We start from the raw sequence: 6,000 nt of genomic DNA, 5'->3' as shown, positions 1-6,000 counted from the left end.
AGGAGAGGCTACGGGACCTGAACCTGTTCAGCCTCCAGAAGAGAAGGCTGAGGGGGGATCTAGTGGCCTGTTACAAACTAGTCAGAGGGGACCAGCAGGCATTGGGGGAGTCCCTGTTCCCCAGAGCACTACCAGGAGTTACTAGAAATAACGGACACAAGCTGACAGAGGGTAGATTCAGACTAGACATCGGGAGGCGCTACTTCACTGTCAGGATGGCTAGGACCTGGAACCAACTTCCAAGGAAAGTGGTGCTGGCTCCTACCCTGGGGGTCTTTAAGAGGGGGTTAGATGAACACCTTGCTGGGGTCGTTTGACCTCAGTACTTTTTCCTGCCATGGCAGGGGGTCGGACTTGATGATCTGTTCAGGTCCCTTCTGACCCTACCAACTATGAAACTATGATAATCAAAGGTACAGTTTCCCACAACTTCCTTCCCCAGGCAAATGTAACAACAATAATACCAATTAAGAGTCAACCTTATTACTGTAGAATACAGAGTTTCAAAGACTCTTACATAACTTTGATTAAATCTAGTTAGTTGTCTCAGAAATGTCCTGTAGGTCTTCCAAAAGTTTTTCTCTGAACATTTCATTCCAGATCGCAATCATGTTCGGTTAAATATATCCTTTCCTCCTGCTATTGTTGGAAACAAGGTCACCTCTGACTCTCTCCCTTTTGGCTTGCAATTATGGAGTGAAGCACTGTTTAAAACTTCTCCAGATTTCCTCCAGCTTCAGATCTGGGACTGATTTTAACTGCTCCATTCTTACGTTCAGGGTATTTTCTTAACTTGTTTTAGTCCTTGTACCATCTATTGTTCAAGAATCATTTAGAACCAAGGAGTCTAGTAGAGGTCTGCTTTATTGCATGTCTGAATTCTTAATGGACCTTAATTACACCTCACAACAATCAGTTCAAACTATGCTAGACCATTTTAAAGATGCATTATTCCACAGAAGGAATTTGAACCTGCATGTCCCACTGCTGTGACCACTAGGCCACAGCACAGGATTTTTTCTGTCCCTATAAAATCTGTAACACAACAGAAGTTCAGTGCACATAAACCATCTTCAAAATGGCTGAAACCAGTTTAAGATAAACCTGAATGGATGTAGTATTAGCCTGAAATTATTTAGGTTAAATCCGTTTATTAAACTTCTGTCCTAGATCCCCTCCACATTCGAGTTAACTGACAGTCCCCCTGCATCCTGTGATGCTTTGCACCTCCCCTCAAATCCATCCCCCCGCAGGGTTGGCTCTAGCTGAGCAGGAAGGCCTGCTCTAGGACCCCTTGGCTTCAGGCCTGGGCCACTCCAGGCATGTTGCTTCATTTCCAGAATCAAAAGTGAATGTCTGTTCACTTGTTTATTGGTTCAATTTACACAGCTTAGTCTGACCTGTGAAGATTAAATCAATTCAGCCTCAGGCTTTTTGACTGTCTGTACTTAGTCAGGGAGAGCGAAGCATGGTGTTAATTACTCTATATCAGAACCAGGATTATTATGTTCATAGGTCAGGGAAGGCTGGGGATTTCTGTTGCTTTATGTTCTCTCTCTCCTTTCCCATCCACCATCTAGCTTCAGAGAGTTTATTGCTGTGAAATCAGTACCACACAAGTGCTACCTTTACTTCACTTTGTGGAGGCAGCACCTGCAGTGTGCCTGGTGGCAATCCCTGGCATAGTACTGAGGTGGCATCTAGAAGCCTAACTATACATTTTGGCATCCTAGACAAAGCTACAAGGGTGAGGAAGGAGAGCACTTTTTTGTCATATCGGGAGCAGTCTTGTGTGCCTCCTTACCACAGGACTCAGCTGGAAAAGTCCTGTGCTATCTGGATATAGGACTTAAGGGCCAGGAATCCAACCTAGCAGCTGAGCTGAAGCAGCTCTACACCACCTGGGCATTGGAGGTTCTTACATGTGATGGGGACTCAAAGACTCCCCACTGCTCCTGACATGTCCCTGTACCTGGTTTCAATGGCCAAGAAACACTGGGCTGCTGCTGCTGCTTGGCTTCTAGAGCTTGGCAGCTCAGGGCTGCTTCTGCTGTGTCTTAGTATACAGCTTCTACAACTGGGCTGCACAGGGCTTCTACAGCTTGGCTTCTATGGCTAGAGGGTGTGTCATGCTCTAAATGTGGCAAAGACTCTGTGGGACATGGACATCATTCCAGCACCCCCTCTAAGTCGGTGTCCAGGCTGATGCCCCTCTCGGCCCCCCAGTCATATTACTGATGGTGTTTATATGTGCTAAATCTTCCTAGATTGGTCTATACAATACATTGCTTACAAGCTAGGAGACATTATTAGAATTGGAGAGTATTTCTGAAAATGTAGGACTGTGTGAGAGGAGGATGGGTTAGTCCTGGCTAGGGACAGAAGTTACACAAACTGGTTTAAGTGATCAGAAACTGGTTTAAACCTATAACAGAACATAAGTTAAGTGCACATAAACCAGTTTCAAAATGGCTGAAACTGGGTTAAGATAAACCTGGTTGAATGTAATATCAGACTTAACTAATTTGGGTCAAACCAGTTTATGAAACTTCTGTCCCATACCCCTTCCTGGTTCAAGTTAAATCAGAGTCCCCCAGCATCCTAGCATCTGGCAGCCTTGGGCTGGGCTGGGCTATCTGCTCCAGAGAACAGGGCTGGCCCTGCCCCTCTGCTCACTAGTTGGAGCAGTGAGGGCTGGCTCACTGGCCTCCCCAGGAAAATCTGCTGGGGTCTGGAGCCAGGGAGTGGGGTTAAACTTCCCTTCCCCTGAGTATGAAAATGCCATGCCCTGCTTACTTAGTGTAGACTTACATAGGTCTACAAAGTACTTATTTGTAGACCTGGCTGTGGCTGTGGTTTGCAAATGCCAGATGCACCTGGAAGCAAGAACAGGAAGTGATGAGCAACCCTGCGGAGTCCTGCTGCTGTGATTATGGACTGCAAACCCCAGAGAACTCGGGGGCAACAGGAAGAGGAAGCAAACACACAGGCCATGCTGGCCACCCAGAGAACTGTGCTCTGGCAGCCCCTTGCTTCCGGCTTGAGCCACTGTGGGCATCTGGCTACATTTTCTGAATCAAAAGTGAATGTCTGTTCATTTGCTTATTGGTTCAATCTTTGCAGCTTAGACTAGCCGGCAAAGACTGAATCAATTGAGCCTCCGGCTTCTTGACTGTCTGTACGAAGTCCTGGAGAAGGAAAGGAAACATGAATAGGAAAAAGCAGTTTGTACACGAGGGTGTGCTACAATAACATCTAGAAAGCTGCTGTACCAGCTGTAATCATTCTATGTGTAATCTCTTTCATAAGATAACTTACTTCTCTCTGTCTCCTTCCTCCCCTCCCTTTTCCTCCCCACACTCCAGATCTGTGGCCTCAGTAAATGAGAGCAATGTGATACATTACAATGTAGGGTTCCACAGGAAAACTGAGGTAAGGAGAAGGATTAATGGTTTACTAAGGGGGCACCATAGTGTGGTAGATTAGCCACAGGGCTAGGATACCTAATTCATTAATCCTGGTTCTGATACACACTTGTTCTATGATTTGGGAAAAAAAGATATTTTTTCAGTACAGCTGAATGAAAAACAGGGAGTAATGGAAACATGATTTTTAATAAAGCATTTTTTACTGATTATCACAGAAATAAACAGTGAATTTTCTAGCTAGTTTTATTTATTGGGATTGTTGACTTTTCTCCAGACATGAAACAGAGATGATTATTGTTCCTTTCATAATCAGCTGCTGAGCTGATTTTCTTCACACCTGGTTCATTTTGTAGATCTCACTGTAGTTTAACTGAGTCTCAGGCTCTGGGCTCTTTAATGTAGCTTACTGTACATAACGGGGTATAAGAAAATCAATTTTACATTATTTTTTTCAGAATATTTTATAACTATTCTTTGTTAAGGAGGATTGTGTTTGTTTCAAGAGGGCAGAGTTATGGTTGATCTTTCAAATATGTCTGGGCTCCTGCATGAGGTAGTTCATTTCACAATCTTAATGGTTCCTTAACACTCCACTTGACACTGTGCTTTACTATCATGGTTTGACTGGTGGTCAAAACCTCATAGAAACACTTCATTCCCTGTCTTCACAAATCCAGCTCTGTGCAGGCTTAAAGTGCCACTTCATACACATTGGTCGCTTTATCATGGAAAGCAATAACAAGTATTTGTGTTGGAAAACAATATCCTACTTTACTTGTGTTGTTCAAATTACCACAGATTGATCCAGCCTCCAAATCTGCTTTATCAATTCTTAAACTCCTTTACCTCCATGTGATATGTGATGATGTCAATGTATATTTGCGTGCATAAAATGAAGGCCTTAGATAGGCATTAGTACTTATTTTCCTTGCACATTCAAAGGAAGATTTTCTTCATGTAACAGGGGGCGTCAACCCAGTTATCTAAGATCAGAAAACTCCCTTTTAGTTTAATGTCAAAGCCAAAGAAGAGAGAGATTAATGGAAAATGTCACTCTGATACATAACATGCTTAGAATCCAATAATTTCATTTTAATCAGTTGCACATTCCTGGTAACACTGAATCATTACTTGTTTTCAAGGACATTGTGACCTTGTGTGGTCATAGCAAGTGACTTCACATTCTTGGTCTATAGGCTACACAGTTTTAAGAATTTTTATTTTTTCTTTACTTGGCTCTTAAAAGATACCAACAAAAAAAATCATTAATGATTATCTGCAGATTCTTCAGCTTGGATAACTATTTGTGAAACTGCAGAAGACTCTATGTTACCATAGAGTACTTGGAGGCATAGAAAGAACTGTTTTCCAGTCTTTTTGTTTTCTTTATATCCACAATCCCATCAGTATTTCAGGAAGAGGAATATCATGTTGACAATTTAATATGAAGACCTAATTCATTTTTCGATAATTTAACAGCAAAATTGAGAAATAACATTTGCTAACAGACAATTTTCACAGCAAGATTTATTGTGCATTACACTGTATGCTTTTATTAGAATTTCAAATTTGGGAACTAAGATATATTGCATTTTCCCACCCCTGCATAATGGTATATCAGGCTATATTTATTTTTAATGTGCAGGGTTTTTTTAATTCTTAGAATTATTAGCATAAGATTATATTTTATCAATGGGATTAATAAAAATAAAGGGAAGGTAACAGCCAGTTTGTTGTAGGAACATATAATCATATAGTTCGGTTTAGAAAAGCAAAAGAATGTTGATGGGAATATTTGAAAGTCATATCAAAGAATTCAATGTGTCAGTGCACCGTGAATTAAAAAACAATGGCCTAAACTTTTAAAAGCAACTGATGATTTGGACAGGCTCAATTTTAGGGTTATCAATTTGGAGCAGAGTACAGGAGCCTGATTTTTTTCATAGGCCATTGCTTTCTAAAAATCAAACTCTTTTAAAAGGTCTCACAGCAAGCTTCCATAGTCACTTATGACTTTTGAAAAGGTAGGTCATAACATAACATATAAGATAAACTAGTGAAGAGGAACAAGTATTGTTACACAAACTTTGCTATATTTATTGAATTCTCTGACTTAATCTACTAAATCCACCTAAAGAGGACAGTCTTACAGTACAGATATAGGAGTATGGTCAATGGACCTATACTAATTTATATCAGCTGAAGATCTGGCCTTTAGCATACATAAATCCTGAATTTCAGTTGTGATGCATCATAGATCCTAACCTATCTATTCAGTTGTATTTTTTCTCTGTTTTTATTAATATTATTAACAATGTAACAAAATGGTAAAAGTGAAGCAGATAACATATTTATGAAATAGATGAGTTCACAATCCATGTCTTTGCTTTTCGTTAAGAGTCAGACCATCATCAAGCAGTAGAGAAACCTGTACACGGGGGACAGAAACATCAAGTTCATTTTGTTTAACTGAATTAGTCAGATCATTTTTATCGTTTTCAGCATTACATGCATACATTTTGTTTGTGTGTAATCTACATGCTCATGGAATGTTGGGAGAGGAGTACAAGGG

Source organism: Alligator sinensis, unplaced genomic scaffold, assembly GCF_000455745.1.
Source record: "Alligator sinensis unplaced genomic scaffold, ASM45574v1 scaffold648_1, whole genome shotgun sequence".
Lineage (NCBI taxonomy): Eukaryota > Metazoa > Chordata > Crocodylia > Alligatoridae > Alligator > Alligator sinensis.
Note: the sequence above shows the minus strand (reverse complement) of the source record.